General features: G+C 36.9%; 1 protein-coding gene across 1 annotated transcript in view; it reads left to right on the top strand.

Moving 5' to 3' along the window:
• The window catches only part of LOC128994973 (zinc finger SWIM domain-containing protein 8 homolog), a 197,732-nt gene that overhangs the window by 11,001 nt on the left and 166,840 nt on the right, over positions 1-19,891 (top strand). The gene's annotated exons all lie outside the window — the stretch shown is intronic.

The raw sequence follows: 19,891 nt of genomic DNA, 5'->3' as shown, positions 1-19,891 counted from the left end.
AAATTATTTTTAATATTGACGAAAATTTAAATAACATTCAGCAATTTATTTCTCGGTTCCGCTGAGTTGATCAAATATTAATAAAAACTTCCTTATTTAAAGGGCTTTACAATGGTGTATAATAGTTTTTACCTAATTTCAAATTTCCTAATGTAATTCAATCATTATTGTGAACAAACATTGTAGGGCAAAGGAAAGCTATTGCGTAGAATAATACATTTAAGTGCAGGCAACAAATAATTTGTATTTTTTTCTCGCATGCAACGCTTTGTTTAAAACTATCAAGCTAAAAAAAGAAACATACAGTAGTAAAATGTGTTTGTGATAAAGTTAAGGTTATCGTAGATTTTTCATATTTCACGTAAGATTTCATTTAACTCTCGGAATTTCTATTTTGTTGAATGGACTTAGTCAATAGATTCAGGTATTTTACTGATAACAATACTTTATCTAAGCGATAAGAAAACAAAGCGTAGTCATATAAAAAAAACTATCAGTCACAGGTGGACAGTGATCGGTCAACTATGTCTTTTTCGATTAGGGAGTATGTTGAAATGCATTTTATTTATGGTTTGTGTAACGGTAATGCGTCGGCTGCTCAGAGAGAGTATCAGGATTGGTATTCTGATCGCAACACCCCCAGTACTCAGGTGTTTACTAGAGTGCATCAACGTTTGCTGTAAACAGGATGGGTTGAGAAGAAGAACCGGCAACCGAGAAATAAAGCTCTGAATGTTATTTACATTTTCGTCGATATAAAAATAATTTGTTTAACAAAGAAATTTAAATAGAATATTTTTCTGTACCCAACTACTTGTGTTATATCTATTTAAAATTTTGTGAGGATTCTGAAAATTATATTGAAATTGACAGTAAGTGTGTTTTTAACAGAGAAATATAAACTTTTTCATAACAACTACAATAATTTTTGAAAACCCTTAATTTATTTGTTATTCTCTAACTGTTGAAGTTGGGAACCTCAAATGTGCGACATTCTGTCACCATTACCATGTAGTTTAATGCAAAATTTTATTTAACACTTATGACCGGACACCGTGTATATATATATATATATATATATACTAGCTGTACCCGCGGGCTTTGCCCCGTTTAACTTCATATGTGAGCTCGTTCGCATGGCTCAATCACGTCCTGGTTGAAGTTCGTTCGCTACGCTCACTCACCTTTAGGTTGGAGCACGTTCGCTGCGCTCACACGTCCTGGGGCCCATTTCATAATAAAGTACAAACTAATATTATTAGTAAATCAGCTGATCGCCCAATGCAAATCTTATGGAAATTACAAGTTACAAGTTGTAACTTGTAACTTGTAGTTTATTATGAAATGGGCCCCTGGTTGAAGTTCGTTCGCTACGCTCACTCACCTTTAAGTTGGAGCTCGTTCGCTGCGCTCTCTTGCCTTCAGGTTAGCTCGTTCGCTACGCTAACTCGCCTCCGGGTTGAAGTTCGTTCGCTTTGCTCACTCACCTTTTGGTTTAAAATTAGCTGTTGTCAAATATTAAAAAAAATAATAGTGCTGCACTCTGTTTGTTCTTGTAACTTTAATGCTATTGAACATCATAGAATAGAACCAACTTGTTTAATTGAAAAAGCTGTTAAGATTCATTAATTCCATTTAAATATGAGTACTCATTAGGTTACCATGGGAAACTCCAGAGCCACTGGGGCGGAGCCCGAGAGTCCGATTAGAATAAAAACCACTTAGTTTTCCTATTTAATGCCTAAAGAATCAGTGTACCAAATTTCAGCCTCCTAGGTAAGTGGGAAGTGGGAGAATTAGTGATGAGTGAGTGAGTGAGTGAGTCAGTCAGTGAGGGCTTTGCCTTTTATATAGGTATAGATAGATAGATAGATATATATAGAGGGTAACTGCTAGTCTATATCTATAAAAGAGGAACTATGTATGTATGTATGTGTGTATGTGTGTATATAAGTTATGTACTCGTAAAACGCTCGACAGATTGTAATGAAACTTTCAGGCATTGTTAAGCATCTTTCAAGGATGGTTCAAGTGAAGTTTGGTGCAGATCCGTCAAAAGGGCTCTGCCCCAGAGGGTTTTAAGTGGGCCAATGTCAGACTTTTTGATCTACAATGTTTACAAATAAATATAATTTAAAAGCAGATGTTTACTTTCACCAACTGTTTTGTAGGTTTGAATAATCACAACATTCTGTATTAGCATTAGTCATGATTTGAAATAGTGCCACAGTGTTTCTACAGAGTGCAGCACAGAAAACTATTTTACTTTTTAATAAGTCCAAATGTATTAAACCCCAATCGCAGCACACCTGTGCACTCAACAACGTTTAAATTTTCCAATTTTAAATATTAAAACCATAAAAACCTTTATCAAAGTATTATAAACAATAAAAGGGATGACAATGCCTTAGTATTTTTTTCTTTCGTTCTCTACCCATACAATCTAACATAAATTATGAAGTGAATAATAATCGTGCGTGCTATCACAGGTATTCATATGCCTCTCAATTTGTCACTAACCCACCACATTACTGTCATTAAAAGAAAAAAAACTCCAATAATACCAATGCAAACTTTATTCAACCGAAGCTGTGCAACAATACCAGACTAACGAAATTACGTCAAAATTGATTAAAGCAAAAATTATCAGTGTTAGGTTTAAGGGAGAAATTGTCTTAATCACAAAAATACTGATGATTTCATCCGAATTACCCTCTGATCTTAAGCAACTACGATTTCCTCAGTGTCTTGCTTTCGCAATCACCATTATAAGGCACTGGGGCAATCCCTGACTATCGTCGGTTTAAATGTAGAAAAAACATGCTTTTCACACAGACAGATGTATTTTGTTAGCGCAGCAACGCGCGCCGGGTAACTGCTAGTAGATTTTTCGCCGAGTAGTGCGCTGCAAATAGAACTATAGAAAATAGTTGTAGTTTTAGTTGATAGTTTTTTTCGCACCCTGTATACATTTATAATTATACATGAATATGAATTTGAACGGATGGTGTTTTTGGCCTCTGGAGACCTCAAAACAAAAAATTAAATCGGTTCCGTGTCCAGGTCTTACCATGAGTACTACGGTAATAGCTTATTCCCTATATGGGAAATTCGCTAAAAAGAGTCGACTATTGAGTATTGTTTAATATTATTCTCATGATTATTAGGGTGGAAAATGCATTACAGTCTTACCATAGACTAACTAACACTAGTAATCTTTACATCCCATTGTAAACTTTGAAGCTAGTTTTTCGTGTCTAGTTCATGTCCGGTGACACTTATCGCTCGACGAAATTGTGTTTCTATTATTTTATATTTAACTTCATGATTTGTTCTTTACTGTTTGGTTATATAACTAGGGGACGTGTTTAAAACCTTTTAATTGGTTAAATGAGGTTTTAAATGGCTGAAAACAAGAAACAATTGTAAACAAAACACGACCTCTAAAGACAGTGCACCGGACAGAACTAACAATACAACTGTCTTCAGCTGATCCATAAGGATGAGAAATGTACTAGTTAATATGGGGGAGTATGTTTTGTATATTGTGATTTTCTTACTTAAAAAGTAGTTTATTGGGATGCAAAAAGATAATACTGTAGGCCTATATTTAATTTGGATCTTTTACATGTTACAAAATAATGTAAATAAAACCGAGAAAAAATTATCCGATTTTGATTAAATTTGATATAAACGTGTAAATCTACATTTATTCTAACGAGTTTGCGAATCAGCATGATCGGACTACGGGAACGTGTGTTTATGGGGTTAAAATTTTGATTTCTCCCATTTTTTACCCTAAAAACATAAAATTTCCAAACTATTTTTGTAGAGCTTAAAAAAACAAATAATTTAGTGTGTCGAAGCGTTATTATGTGCCTAATGGTTACCAATAAAATTAAAAAAAATTGTAATTTTAAAATGTCCATGTTGTTCTTATGGAGAATAAGTAAACTGTTGTAGTTTGCTTGTTTATGAACATATTTTTATCAAATTTGGAAAATGCATTTTATTTCTTACTAAACTACTAACATAAAAACAAATTGCATTACCCTCCCTGTTGCAGCAAACCTAAGTAGGCTACCCGTTAAAATAATTCTATTTAAATAGGGAATAAATGTGATATTTTTAAGGAGACATTTTAGTGTTTAAATCTTATCAGGCAAATGGAAATTCGCTTAGTCTGCTGGTTTGCTGCGGCGGGGGTATTTTAGCTTTTTTCCAATTACGGAATAAGCTATTACCGTAGGTCTCATGGTAAAACCTGGACCCAGGACCGATTTATTTTTTTGTTTCGAGGTCCCCATAGGTAAAATCACCATCCGTTCAAATTCATATATACTGGGGGCAAAAACATTAAAAAAGGTTGGGACAAAATTAACGGGATGATTTCTTCGTTCAAAATAAGGAGAAAATCAAGTACTTTAAAACTCCAATCACCCGAATCAATTGGGACTGGACCTCATTCGGATAATCGAAAATTTTGTTAATTGGGCTCTTACCGAAATTCTTTTAAAGAGTCTTCTAAAGAAAATAGGGCGAGTCATGCCGAGCTTTTACTATTGCAATCGCAGAACGTGTCTTTGATGATTTTGCAATTGGCAAATTTACACTTTCGCCGCAATTGCGGAGTCCGATTATGAGTTTCTGTGACCGCGGGATGCGATGATGGTGTCAAAACGACCGTGGGATATATTTAACATTTTGCCACAATCGCAGAAATCGATGATGATGTTACCGTGACCGCGGGAGACGATGATGGTGTCTACAGGACCGTGGGATATATTTATCATTTTGCCGCAATCGCAAAAAAAGTAGTAAAATGGGGTAGACAGAGTGTCTACCAACCGGGAAATCCGGGGAAACCGGGAATTGTACTTAAATTTTTACTGGCCATGAAATGTACGGGAATTGTCCTTAAATGCCCCAGACTATGTCCTTAAATTATTAATGGGCCACAATTTTATTGATCGCTAGTTGGTTAGGAGCACATAAAAGGTTTATCAGACGTTTGTTTACATTTTCATAATTTATTATTAGAGTAATTATTCAATAAAAATCCCATTAACAATCTCAAACCCATTAATATTTTATCACGACAATCAAGTGTCAAGTCAAGTACTTCCAAGAACTGTTGACTCAGCAGCTAGCTCATAAAAGTTGTATCACTTTTATTCCTTTACAACTTCTTTTTTTATTACTAGGGTAATTATTATTAGATCTCAAACCTATTTGATCGTGAAAATAATAGCTTTATAATGACTGTTAAATTTCACTTCTTACTTGTACTTTCGGCTTGAAGATTTAATTTGTCGTGGCCAGTGCCTAGTTCCATAAAACTGTTTATAGTTTCATATTAAACATGTAAATAATCTACAGTCTTATTTTGTAAGTCAACCCCTTTTTTATGGACATTTTATCTTTCAATTGACAAAACCACAAGCATTGTTGTTTGCATTAATGTTTTATCACTATGTAGGCCTGCTTGGTTTCAAATTATGTCATTGCATTTTCTGTATCTTTGTCTTATATTGTTGGCTATTCAGGTTTCAATGTTTTTTGTTTCCCATATATTTATTTATTGAGTTGTATGCTTTAAGCAATCAAAATCTTATGAACTACAATGATGATAGTGACTTTGCTGCTATTATAACCTCATTGTTTGTTACTCAGTTTATATAGGCCCTCCTAAATAATTAGGTCTAGGCCTGGGTATTTTGATTCTTGAAAGAGCTGTAAAATATATTAAGAAAATGTTATTGAGCCTAAGATAAACAACTAATGATTGCTATGTGTCGATATTAACTTTGCAAATGAAAATACAATAATCTTACTCTGTGCTTATTGCTTATTAATAGCCGCTTACCATACCTTGATTTTGTACTAAGAATTGAGTAACAATATGCATTAAAGATTTTTTTTCAAAAGTAGTCGAGAACCTAACGTTGTGCCAGGGCGAATCATGCCAAATTAATCGGCCTGGATCGGATAAGCTATGTTATGAAGTTTACGTGACTGATGGAGATATTTGTCGCTATCGCAGGAGACAATGATTGCGTTTCTCTGTTACACTATAAAAGCTTTACCTAAAGTATAGGTAGGCCTATGTTTGTTGGCTTTCAATAAATTTATATTTTGTAATTTTTAACTCTTATCTATTATTATTTACTTTTCTCTCTGGTACAACTACAGTGAATAACAAGATTAATACAGTTTGACAAATCAGGAAAATTATTCAGTAGGCCTAATGACACCGACAAAGGTTACGGCAAAGTGTCCTTAAATGTACGGGAATTGTCCATGAATTTTTTTATCCAGAATGTAGTATAAACCCTGGGTAGAATAAGGTTTACTAAGATTTGCCTCATTTTACAACTAAAAATCGTGATATTTCAGTTATTTTTTATTCAATATTTTTGAACTTGTGTTGTCGCTTGATAGGGGATTTTAAATGCTAAATAAAAGTGTTCTTGACTTTCTCTCATGAAATCATCCATTTGTTTGTAGGCATAATTTAAATTAAAAAAATTAAAATGCTTGTATTTAAAAAAGTTATTAAATTTTATTTTGGAATAAGACTGCCAAGAGATATGTCTGAAAAGTGCTACAGGTTGCTACACTCTTGTGAATCTTTGTAGCAACTATTAGGACTAGCCACTATGCTGTTATAACCCTAGGGTTACGCTGGATCTGAATAATGTAGTAATCTTCTATAATACAGATTTATTTTCCTTTAAAATACCCTTTATCATGTAGTAGCTATTAGTTGGATCACAGATAATCAAAACACTTGTATTATAAAATAAATAGGCCTAGACACAAAGGAACCCATGATTTTTAGTGTGGCAGTTTTTTTGTAGATTTTAAAATATAAATATATAGACTAAGTTCCTTACTGTCTTCGCAATCCTGATTTGTTAAGGAACTACAGCCGTTTTGGAGATTACTCCATCGTCAGGTGGTTATAATTAACTCAAACACTAAAAGTTAGTTAATTTAAAACAATGACATACTTTTATCACAGGCTAAAATAGCCTATTGAATTTTTTTTTTATCTTTGTTTGGATTACAAGCGTTTACCTTAAAAACATATGTCTTTAGTATTGGTTAATTGTGAGATAAAGTAAGTTATAGGCTAACAAAAACAGTCAGTAGAGTAGCAATATATTGTATTTAACAAAATACAATCAATATTAGGGCAAAACTAAAATGTAAAATAATACAATACTAGCGTACATGTTGCTTGAAATCGAGCATTTGCGAAGAAGTAAAGTATTTACAGTATTTAAAAACCAATACTTGGTGGCGTTCCATGACTTTCCTATGTTTCCATGGTTAAAAAATCGGTTTCTTATAAAAATGTAAATCAAAGTACAGTAGAACCTCTTTAATCCGAACCCCTGTAATCCGAACGTCCACATTTTCGAACGCCTCATTGCTGTACTCTATACACAGTACAGTAGTTCTTTATTGTATACTGTATTTATTGATATACGCACCGTAATTATTTCAATTGTAATGTACAGTACTGTTTATTCTCTATGTTTACTACTGTATTAAATAAACACTGTATTTTACATTATAAAGCATTTTTCACTTTTCCCTAGCTATTGTTATGTAAAAACAACAATATGTTCTGTAATCTGAACAATTCAATAGTCCGAACTACCGCCGGTCCCAATTAGTTCGGATTAAAGAGGTTCTACTGTAGTCAATATTTAATTTCAACAAAATCAGTAAATGTACCCAATGTGTTTCGTAGAATTGAAAAATAAAAAACAGCAATTAAATTATACAGCTGATCAAAATGTAAACAATTATGTTCTCCATAAGAATAACATGGGAACTTTCAAAGCCACTGGGGCAGAGCCCCAGGGACTTGAAATAAATGTAAGGTCAGTTTGCAAATCTACGCGACACGCTTTTTCCAATGAGACGTCAATGGATAAAATCGGTTAAGAAATGGCGGAGGAGTTCAACCGACAAAGTTTCATCTAGCGTATTAATTATATAGATTAAAAGCCCCATCCAACGTTCATGACTCCAGCTCCAGGTAAATTAATGTTTCAAAATGTTTGCTGACGACATAAGCAGTGTACGAAATCACTGAGAAGTAAAATATTTCCCGGTGATGAAAGTAAGATTGAAAATAATCAATGACCCACGTTATAAAACGTTAAATTTGTTGCCTTAGTTCGTTATCACTGAAGAGGCCTAACGAAATTAAACAATAACAACATATTATTAATAACTTTAATGTTATTACTTGTTCAATACAATTATTGAATAATTGATAATACATTTAAATAAGAATGAACTCCAATTTTCGGCCCCACTCGTATCACGGGCGTCTCTGCTCACCGCTCACCGGAGGGCGGGTCCCCTCAGCTCCCGGGCCCCCCTGCATTGCAGGCCTTGTGGGCCCTTCTGTTACGCCACTGTATAGGCTATTGAACAGTTCTGGGAGGGAAAAGTAAGCTTTCACTTTGGATGTTGAGGTTTAAGATAGGTCTAATTGCAGTGCAACATACTATAGGCAAGAAGTTGTTACAATTGACAAAACTTGTGTATGAGCCAGAAAGTGGAAATCCACATAAAAATAATAAATTTAATAGCTATCATTAAATTATGTATATAATGATGAAAATTTAAATGGGACTGTGATAGTTACACCAGTAATACATTAAGGAAGTCGTAAAAATCATGTAATAAATCTTAAATGTGCTTCTAACCAACTATACTGGAATCCCCCCAAAATCCTATAATAACCTCAAAATCCCCCCAAAAAAATCTGCCGGTATCGCAACTTGCAACATCGAACCCCCCCTGTGGACACCCCTGGTTCAAAGTTCCTTTTGTTCTAACTAATTGTTCTACCAAAAGTATGGTTTCATCATTAGATACACTTGTATACAAATTTCTTACATCAAAGTATACAAACTGTGTGAGAGACTGAATATTTACATTATTGTATCTCATGAACTAAGTGTGTGCTGTTCTTATTAGTTTTGAATTCAATGTTGTTTATTAAAATTTATCAATAAGTTTGCATAAGTTGTATGAAGGTACACTAATAAAATTTACTAAAGGTCTAATTGGATCATTCTCTTTATGTATTTTTGGAAGCCCACACATTTTTGGAGCACATTAAGGAGATGCATTTATTAATAGCTTAAATAACTTCACTGTGATACTGTTTTGATGTTTTTAAAGAACACATAAACACTATAAAGAAACCCAATCCTGTCTCAAATTATGCCGAACATATTCACCAGTATTGAAACGATTATTCCAAAATCAATAGTTTAGAATACTTCATGTTAGCAACAAAGGTCACAAACTAAATTGTATTGACAATTTTCCACATCTATAGCAGTACAGCCAAAGAACCCAACTTAGTAATTATTAACTCCCAGACAAATTCAGCAGCCAATCGAATTTTTGAGAAAATAATACAAATTAAACAGGACAAGGTTTAAATAGAGCAACAAAATTGGTACGTGTCGGGTTATCAGCTGTTCCAGTCATCCACCTACTCTAGCAATGTTAAAGCTTGATCAGTTGGTCGTCAGTTTTTTAGCCGTGCATGTGCTTAGATGTTTTTGTGTCGTGCCTTGTTATTTATATGTTTTATTTATCAACCGTTGACACAATATAAAAAAAGAAATCTTGCAAAAATTTAAATACTACGCACCCGAAAATTGAGCAATCCCCGAAAAGGTCGTAGTGCTGTAACCAATCAGATTGCGAAGACAGTGGGCTAAGTAACTTATTTTTTTATACAGGGTGACCATTAAGTCTTCGGATGACTTTATAAGGCCCGGCGCATATTGAGACGCAGTCGGAGCAGCGCAGCGTAGTGCTGCGCAGGGCAGTGTTTTGTAAACCACATGTTTGCTAGGAAACGCGCATATTATGGCGCAGCGCAGGGCAGGGCAGTGCAGTCCCGCACGTGGACTGCCGTGTCTGTGCCGCATTGCTCACCTGCGCCGGGTTGACTAGTGTTTTGTGACGGATCTAGAGGATAATTAATAGAAATTGTGCGTTTTTATCCAGTTTTTACGTTACCAGTCATAGTAAGTATATAAAGAGTAATTACAAGAATGAAATCTGGCAGAAAATACAAAAATTACTAAATATTGTAAATTTTTTTGCCCTTTCTTTCTTGTTCTCTGGTGAAGAAGTAACAATAAATCTAGATCAGCACCTGAATCTGACTTAGAACTGAAATCCTAAATTTAACAACATGTTCACACAAGAAACTGTGTCACTCCTATACGAGAACTGTACGACACTGCTTCCCAATATGCGATGTCAACTGTGCAACACAGACTTTTTGCCCAATTCTGCCCTGTGCTGTGCTGCACTGCTCGGACCGTGCCGCACAGCTCAATATGCGCCTGGGCTAACTTTTAAACGACAAACGATATCACAACCACATTTGGTATACCGTTACTGGAAATTGTAAGCTACTTTTCTGTGTACATGGTGGTCGGATATCACCTTTGGAGGACGGCCCGTCGGGGGTCAGAAGAAAATCTTTAATGACAGCCTATGTTGAGTTGTACATCATTTTAAAGGTCTACTTCAACTGAAAACAATGCCGCAAACCGGACTTCAAAAGGTTGATCCAGTCGGAAGAAATCGTGTTTCAAAGTTTAAAAATGAAAAATACCATTATTACGTAAGAAATAATCTTACTCTTTCCTTTCGGCCGTCTGACAATGTGCTAAGTTTAATCAGGAAAACCTGCTGTATTAAGAAGTACAATGAAAAGTGAAAGCAGTGCCTCTAGGTCAGGGTTTTCCATCCACTGGACTTCCCCCTTAATGGCTTTTATATGTCTAACAGTTCAATTATCAGTACCACTCAAGCTACAGTAGTTTTTGCAGCCATATCCTGTTACTATAAGATTATAAGTTTTAAAAGATGCCGCTTAGTGAGCGTGAAAGAATTACACTCTTAATGATGCGCGGCTGGGGTGATAATGCAAGACCGTTTACAGAAGTCACACAATTATTCAATGCTACTTTTCCTGATAGAGCTCCTATTTTACTTGTTAATATTTACTAATATCATTGTAGTTGTATTTCTTTTTATTGACGCTATTCATTGTACCACCTTTGTACAAAAATATGAATAAAGAATATGAATATGAATATATAATATTTCTAAATCCACAGCACAGTACAGTAGAGTCTCTATAATCCGGCCGTTCATTAGACCGGCACGTCCAGTAATCCGGCTGTAATATATTTATATAAGTAATATAACAGTTTTTACTATTTAATAATTTACAAGGCTATGTTGGCAATATTTAAATATGTACGTTGAACTGTAACCGTTTGTATTTCCCACTACCAGTTAATAATATTTGAATAAACTAATGCTATTGGACGATCCGGTCACGCCACTTCCCCAACCCATGAGTCCATGTTAACCGACACCTCTACACCTCAGTTATAGCCAGCTTCCATCCTGAGTAACTCCGGCCCGTTCGGTCGTTAGCAGTTTTACAGTGTTAAACCGTAGTGCTTATTAACTTCCCGATTCCCGTAGTGTAAGACGTAGTGATAGCACCGTGTCAACGAAGGTACGTCAGGGTGACGACACTTCAGTGGCGACGAGGACAATTGGAGCAGTTTTTAACGTTCGGGAGTGAAGCGTCGGTCTACGTCCGGTACTGTACGCGTGGTGTAAATGGCTTGTTTTAGCGCCATATAAAGATTTTCGTTAGTTTGTGTGGGGAAGGAATGAACATAGAGAAGCTATTTAGTGAAGGATTTAAGTTTCGGACATAAAATGGCGGGAATTATAGGAAGTGTCGGGGAGTTCGACCAACACGAGGAAACGTGGGACTCGTATATTGAACGTTTCGAACTATTTTTAAGTTGTAATGAGGTCAGTGAAACGAAAAAGGTTAGTACGTTACTCACAGTAGTTGGTGTAAAGACGTTTAAGCTTTTGCGAGATTTGTGTACACCGGACAAACCGTCTACTAAATCGTACGCTGAATTAGTGAAATTAATTAAAGACCATTTGTACCCGACCCCATCTTTCATTGCGGAACGATATAGATTCAGTTTGAGAATTCAGTTAGAAAACGAGAGTGTTTCCCAGTATATCGTGCAATTAAAGCATTTGTCGACACATTGCGAATTTGGCGCGAAACGAGATCACCTGGTTAGCGGCATTAGAAGTGATTCAATGAAGCAGAGACTTTTATCGGAATCAAATTTAACATTCGAGAAGGCAGTGCAGATGACGTCACAGTTTGAGATGGCGGAGAAGAGCGCGGCGTCACTTTCGGCGGGAAGCAGCGATGGTCACGGCGGGAGGATCCAACGCATGGCGGCGGCATCAGCATCAGCTTCACCACGCCCATCAGGTCAGCAACCCCGCCCACGAGGTTCAGCGCATCACAACACCGGAAGAGGTAGACAACAGCAACAGCCAACATCGTCTGCAGCGTCGGCGTCAACGTCAAATGATAGAGTGCAGTGGCAGTGTTTTTGTTGTGGTGACTTCGGTCACATCGGCAGGAATTGCCGTCTTAAAGGTTCGACATGTCACAAGTGCGGTAAGAAAAATCATTTAGCAAAAGTGTGTCGATCTCAGCAAAACAGTAAGTCACAGTTTCAGTTCCGTAGTAATAAGAGTGATTTTAGATATAATAGAAATAAGCAGCATAACTATGTAGATGAGGTATCTGATGATGTAAGCGTAAATGATGATATTGAGGAGAGTATAGGTAATCTGTTTGAAATTAGTGAAGGGTCCAGTAAAATAACTAAGGTTGATCCTTTCAAAACAGAGGTTATTCTTGAGAACAAGTCAGTAACTTTTGAAGTTGACACGGGTGCGTCAGTAACTGTAGTAAGCGAGGCTTATTATAAAGATAATTTGAGTACTTTTAAATTGTTTCCTACTGACATAAAGTTAAGCTCCTACACTAATGTGCCAATTTACCCTGTGGGTAAGCTAGAGGTAAATGTTCAGTTCAGAGATAAAAACCGAACTTTAAGCTTGTACGTAATTAAGGACGGAGCTCATCCCCTTATGGGACGAGACTGGATAAAGGAGTTAGGAGTAGAAATTTCTTTCAAAAATATTGAGGAATTATTTGTTGCTAAAACTGAATCAAAGAGTAAACATGAAAGTTTAGTTAAGGAACTAGTAAATGAGTTTCCGGAAGTTTTCTCAGATCGATCGGGACAGTGCAATTGTAAGCCCGTAAGGCTGGTTGTAAAAGAAAATGCCATTGCCAAATATCATCGACCCAGATCACTACCCTACACCCTTAAGGCTAAGGTCGAAAAAGAACTAGAACGTTTGGTGGAGTCCGATATTTTAGTCCCAGTTTGCAGTTCAGAGTATGGATCGCCTATTGTGCCAGTTCCTAAAAAGGATGGTAGCATTAGGATTTGTGGGGACTTTAGGCATGTTAACGCACAATTAGAAATTGATAGGTACCCCATTCCTAGGGTCGAAGATTTGTTTACAGAACTTCAAAAAGGGGAATTTTTCAGTAAGATCGATCTAAGTCAAGCCTATATGCAGTTAAGATTAGATGAGTCATCACAAAAGCTGTGTACAATCAGTACACACAAGGGGTTGTTTGCGTACACAAGATTGCCTTATGGCATAGCATCAGCAGTAGGTATCTTTCAAAGAGTCATTGAACAAGCTTTGCAAGGGTTGCAAGGTGTGAAATGTTTTTTGGACGATATAATTGTATCAGGACGAAATGACGAAGTACATTTAAATAGACTAAGGGAAGTTTGTTCACGCCTCAAGGCTGTAGGTTTCACAGTGAAACAAGATAAGTGTAAATTTTTTGCATCAAAATTTGAGTTTTTGGGGTTTACTATAGACAAACATGGGCTTCACACCTCGCAAGCCAAGATAAAAGCGATTGTCGATGCCCCTGTACCGAGAAATGTGACAGAAGTAAAATCATTTGTGGGTCTAGTCAACTATTACTCTAAGTTTGTCCCTAATATTGCGGGTGTTTTGAGACCTTTTGAAGAAAGATGTAGAATTTTGTTTTGATGACGAGTGTATGAAATCGTTTAAGAAAGTTAAAGAGCTATTGTGTACGGCTCCTGTGCTAGCACACTATGACCCCCAAGCACCAGTAATACTTACAGTAGATGCAAGTAACTATGGTCTAGGTTGTATTCTCAGTATAATGGACAAAGACGGTGCTGAAAAACCAGTAAGTTTTGCATCACGTACATTGAACCAAGCAGAGCAAAACTATTCACAAATTGATAAGGAGGCATTAGCTGTAGTTTATGGTGTTAAGAAATTCCACCAGTATTTGTACGGGAAGCATTTTACCCTTAAGAGTGACCACAAACCCCTTATTAGTATTTTTGGACCTAAGAAAGGCTTGCCTGTGTTCGCAGCCAGTAGATTACAGAGATACGCCCTGTTCCTGTCAGGGTATGATTTTGACATAAAATATGTTAGGTCAGACAACAATAGCGCCGATGCGTTGTCTAGGTTACCGCTTAAAGTGTCCCCAGCAGACGAGGAACCCGAATTGTTGTGGTTAGGTACTTATTTACACTTTGTTAAAGAGAGCTCAGTACCAGTGACATGTGATCAAATTAGAGTAGAAACACAAAAAGACCCGTTATTACGGAGAGTGTTAGGCTATGTCATGTTTGGGTGGCCAAATTTTGTCCCTAAAGAGGAATTTGAATTGTTCCCATTTTATCAGAGGAGGGAGGACTAGCTGTCGAGCAAGGTGTTTTGATGTGGGGGTACAAGGTAATTGTTCCTAGTAGTTTGAGAAGTTATGTTTTGAATGAACTTCATGCGTCTCATCTGGGCATAACTAAAATGAAGTCTGTTGCGCGTTCTTATTTTTGGTATCCAAGTCTAGACAAAGACATAGAGAACCTTGCTAACAGCTGTTCGTCCTGTCTTCTTGAAAGACCAAATCCTAGTAAAGCCGAATTGCATCATTGGCATTACCCGAGTAGACCATGGGCTAGGTTACATGTAGATCTCTTAGGCCCATTCAAGGGAAAGTTGTATCTGATAGTAGTTGACGCACATTCAAAGTGGCTGGAAGTTTTTGAAACTAGTTCGACTTCAGCCAATCACACTATAAATCACCTTCGTGATTTGTTTGCACGGTTTGGTTTGCCAGAGTCAATCCATAGTGACAACGGTCCTCCATTCAGTTCAATGGAGTTTGCCTCATTCTTGAAACATAACGGTATCAAGCACACAACATCGGCTCCGTACCATGCTCAAAGTAACGGACAGGCCGAGAACTCGGTTAAGTATGCTAAGTCAAAGTTAAAATGTGCATTTAGGGAAAATGTAAATACTTCTGTAGCCTTAAGTAGAATTCTTTTTGACTATCGCAATTCTGTGCACATGACCACTAATGAGACACCTGCTATGTTAATGTTTAATAGACCTTTGAGAACCCGATTAGACCTACTCAGACCTAATTTGTCTGAGACTGTAAATAGACAACAACAAGCTCAAAAGATGTATGCTAGGGGTAGTAAGACTCGATATCTGTTTGAAAACCAAAATGTATTGATTAGAGATTATAGATCTAAGGATAAGTGGATTGAAGGATGTGTGGTCAGACAGATAAGTCCAACTATGTATATAGTTAAGTTAAGCTCGGGGGTTACGTGGAAAAGACACATTGATCAGCTGATAGCTATCGACAGTGGCCCAATGTTGACATCAGATGCAGACAACAGGCCCACGGCAACTACAGTCATCGCGCGCCCAGCTGTTCATAGTACACCAGCTGAGCGTGACGTCAGTCAAATGACGCGCGAGCTTCCGGGACATAGTACGCGCTCGTCCCTCTCTCCCACCACTCCGCGGCGCTCTATGGTTCCACAAACAGCTGATCGCAACTCACCACCAGCTGTACACCGTAGGTCTACACCTGTACAACACCGTACGTCCACTACACCACAGAGACGTTATCCCATGAGAGCTAGGAAACCAGTCGAGAGAATAGATTTATAATTAGTTTGTTTTGTTGTCATATAACGGTTGTTGTGTTTGTGTGTTGTTAGGTTGTTTTATTTATGTATTTGTTTGTCAGCGTTTATATTCTATCTGTTTACTGATACTGAAATTGAAAAATAATTATTGGTCACATTTTATGGCCAGATTTAAAGGGGAGGAATGTAATATATTTATATAAGTAATATAACAGTTTTTACTATTTAATAATTTACAAGGCTATGTTGGCAATATTTAAATATGTACGTTGAACTGTAACCGTTTGTATTTCCCACTACCAGTTAATAATATTTGAATAAACGAATGCTATTGGACGATCCGGTCACGCCACTTCCCCAACCCATGAGTCCATGTTAAAGACACCTCTACACCTCAGTTATAGCCAGCTTCCATCCTGAGTAACTCCGGCCCGTTCGGTCGTTAGCAGTTTTACAGTGTTAAACCGTAGTGCTTATTAACTTCCCGATTCCCGTAGTGTAAGACGTCAGGGTGACGTAGTGACTTAGTTACAGTGTATAAGGATAGCACCGTGTCAACGAAGGTACGTTAGGGTGACAACACTTCACCGGCACTGTGTTTTCGCCGATTATTCAGTAAATTTTCATGTCTAGACTTGAAAACGCGAGTGTCCATATTTCACAACAGCAGTACACTGACGACTGACGTCTGCTACGGGTAGTTGCGTACAGTGCGTGGCGTGTGAGTTGAGTGAAGGCAGTGTTGTGAGTACAGTGTATATACTATACAATCTACAAGTGTAGTGCGATGTCGGGAAAACGTAAGCATGTAACGCTGACTTTAGATAAAAAGTATACGATTTTAAAACGTTTGGAAAAGGGTGAAAAGTTGGCTCATCTGTCTAAGGAATACAATATCGGCCGTGCAACTATACACGACATAAAGAAGAAGAAGGAGCAGATCGAATCATTCTTTAAGAGGAGTAGTGAATCATCTTCGAAGATAAGAAAGACATTAAAATTAGGCGAATTTCCGCAAGTAGAAGACGCACTTTATAATTGGTTCATGCAAGAAAGGAGCCGACACACGCCAATTTCAGGTGATATTATAATGGAAAAGGCGAAACTGTTCTATAACAAAATCATGAAAAAGGACGACTTCCGTCCAAGTGTTGGGTGGCTGGATAAATTCAAACGACGCTTTGGAATTTGACTGCTAACTATGACTGGTGAAAGGCTTTCGTGTGATGTAGCGGCTGCAGAACCTTTTATTGAAAAATTTAAAGAAATCGTGGATGAAATGGACTTAGGCCCAGATCAGATCTACAATGCTGACGAGAGTGGTCTGTTTTGGCGTCTTTTGCCGAAACAAACATTCGTTCATAGAGAGGAAGCTAGTGCCCCTGGTCGCAAGTTGGCCAAAGATAGAGTAACTTTTATGCCGTGTTGTAATGCTAGTGGCACGCATAAATTAGAATTGCTTGTTATTGGGAAAGCCAAAAAGCCAAGGGCTTTCAAAAACACACAGTTGCCAGTTACATACACAAACTCGACAAAAGGATGGATGACAAAAACTCTTTTTTCAGAATGGTTCCATCAAACTTTTGTACCATCAGTAAAAAGGTTTTTGAAAGCACAAAAACTGCCTCAAAAGGCCCTTTTGTTGCTCGATAATTGTCCTGGACATCCAGATGAGGATGAGTTAAAAAGTAGGGATGGAAAAATCACTGCTTTATTTTTGCCCCAAATGTAACTCCGATATTCCAGCCCATGGACCAAAATGTGATCCAAACTATAAAAACGAATTACAAAAAAACCCTTTTGTACAGTGTTTTGTCAAAAGAGGGGAGTGTTGTTACAGCTCTGAAGGAAACCAACCTAAAAGATGTTGTTTTTAATCTTGCAAGCGCATGGGAAAGACTTGCAACAAAAACAATTGTTTGTTCATGGGCGAAGTTGTGGCCTTCTCTTGATTTATTAGAGGATCACAGAAGACAATCAAATCCTCAAACGACATTGACAACAGATGCTGAGCTAAATGACTTGAGAGAAGCAATAGCCGAACAGTTAGTAGATGATCCAGAAGATCTGACATCAGCCGATGTTACCGCCTGGTTAGACGGAGCAGACGACGAGCAGTGTCAAATTATGACAGACGATGAGATCATCGAAGATGTTCTAGACGGCAGTGACGTGGAGGAGGGGGACGAGGAGGGCGGAGTGGGCGGAGCCAGTACGTCGACATCGACAGCTGCAGCTGCACACACAGTCAACACAGATTCGGCGCTCTGTGCCTACGCAACTGCAATAACTTGGGCGGAAGAAAACGGTGCTTCGGCTTCCGATATTATGACACTAAAGAGGCTCCTGGAAAATGTTTTAAAACTTTCTTTTAATGCAAAGAAGCAGAAAAATATTACAAACTATTTTGCTGTTGTTTAAGTAGGTCTTACATGTAAAGTTTACAGTAGGCCTAAAGTTCTGTAATTTTCATTTTGTACACGTACAGTATTTAGTGATTATCTTTGTTCATTGTCTGATATTGTACTGTACGGTTGTTTGCTGTTTCATATCACTGTTTATTTTTCACAATAATACATTAAACAACATTTCATTAGGCCTATACTGTACAGAAATTCAAATGATTGTTATCATAGTTTTCGTAAGCAATAAAATGTTGTTTCAAAATACAAATAATAGTATTGCACAATCGTGATATGTTAAGTCCATAACCTTGGTTCAGTAATAAAAACTGTAACGTTTAAAATCACGCCTACTCAAGCAAAACAAAAATTACACAACACTGTACTTACAGCAATAAATTACGTAAAGAACAAAACAATAGAAAGTCTAGTACTGCAAGCTACTGCTACCGTAGTCAGCATAGGCTACTACTACATGTTGTTTCAGAACATAAGAATGTTGATAAAAACATTAGACAACTCATAGAACAGCATAAAATCATAATGACAGTCGTAAAATAGGATAAAGATAACAATGGATGACGTAAAACTCCGCTTATTCTTTCTTCTTTGTTCTTCTATTCTTTCTTTGGTTTCTCTTCATCCACACATTCAACCAGTGGCCATGGTTACTAATCACCCAATCACAAACTGATGTGAGATAGCAAGCGCACAGCAGACATCAGTTGTGTAAAGAGCAGATGATTGTCAGTGCAAGTGGATAGCTTGACCTTGAAGCAACGATGGCTATTTCTTTGTTTTACTTTAATTTATTTTTGTCAAATAAACCGTGGTGTTTCAAAAACAATAATGGAGGAACCTACCGCATAAAAAAATGGTCCGAAATATTTAATTTTACACTGCATTTCAACATATTAGACCAAAGAAAATCTGTTATAAAATGTTCTCGGTATTTTTGAGGTTATGTAACATAGTTTTACATAGTTATATGCAACAATTCACCCATAGAAGCACCTGTCAACTAAACTGACATGAATTGTTTACTTCTATGGCCGGAAACTAAACATTAAAGTTGAATCATGACGAAGGCAGTTCACCCATGACGATATGACTTGTCCATCCGGCGGCAGATCCAACTGAAGCCGAACTAGAGGGAGTCTACTGTATTTTGATCAAACTTGGCAAATTTATTTATTTTGTACTAAGCTTTTAATATTTTACTAAAAATACACTTTATTAGTTTCCTTGTAGCAGCAAACCTAGGTACTTGTTAGACCTAATGTTATTTAAGTATATTTACCTAACCCGCCATGTTAAACTTCCCTATCCCAAGCGTGATGTATACAACTTCCTTACTTCTCGAGTGATGTAAAGTTTAAAAAAACTCACTCGGTGATGTAATGAAACCCATTTAAATAACATTGAGTGGATAACTTAAAAAATATACCTCTATGGAGCCAACAACGTTCAACGCTAGAAATCAGCTGTGTGTTTGAA

Source organism: Macrosteles quadrilineatus, unplaced genomic scaffold, assembly GCF_028750875.1.
Source record: "Macrosteles quadrilineatus isolate MER2022 unplaced genomic scaffold, UCM_ALF_1.0 Scaffold_1__1_contigs__length_201487025, whole genome shotgun sequence".
NCBI lineage: Eukaryota > Metazoa > Arthropoda > Insecta > Hemiptera > Cicadellidae > Macrosteles > Macrosteles quadrilineatus.
Note: the sequence above shows the minus strand (reverse complement) of the source record. Positions and strands in the feature narration are given on the sequence as shown.